Here is a 506-nt window from a genome sequence, read left to right on the forward strand (position 1 = left end):
ACAAACTGAGTTGTCTGCACTGAGCTGTTTCTCAGTTAACACTTGTGTGCATTTTTGCACCAACTTTGCCACCTTGTGTTGTTTTAGAGAAACTACATGTTAATGAGTGCAGGCTGAGTGGTGGTGTGGGTATTTACTTTAACAAACGAGCATAAATGTATAATATAAATGCATTAAAGTTTTTACATTTTATGCAAATAAAAACTTGTGTGAATGCTATGATCATCGTTTTTCTCCCAAATGTTTAGAGTTGTAAAGTAACTAAGTACTTTGTTACTGTACAAGTAAACTTTTTGGATATCTGCACTTTTATTTTTCAGCCTACTTTTTACTTTTACTTCTTACATTTTCACACAATTATCTGTACTTTCTACTCCTTACATTTTTTTAAAAAAAGGCAAGAAGTAGAAAGTCATTACTTTTTTTTTCCATTTTTGCTTGTTTTTATTCCAGGTTTTTATTATAAAAAAATAAATACTATCCATATAAATTGTGCCTCCTAGATA

The sequence above is a fragment of the Austrofundulus limnaeus genome, unplaced genomic scaffold (genome assembly GCF_001266775.1).
Source record: "Austrofundulus limnaeus strain Quisiro unplaced genomic scaffold, Austrofundulus_limnaeus-1.0 Scaffold307, whole genome shotgun sequence".
NCBI classification, from domain to species: Eukaryota; Metazoa; Chordata; class Actinopteri; order Cyprinodontiformes; family Rivulidae; genus Austrofundulus; species Austrofundulus limnaeus.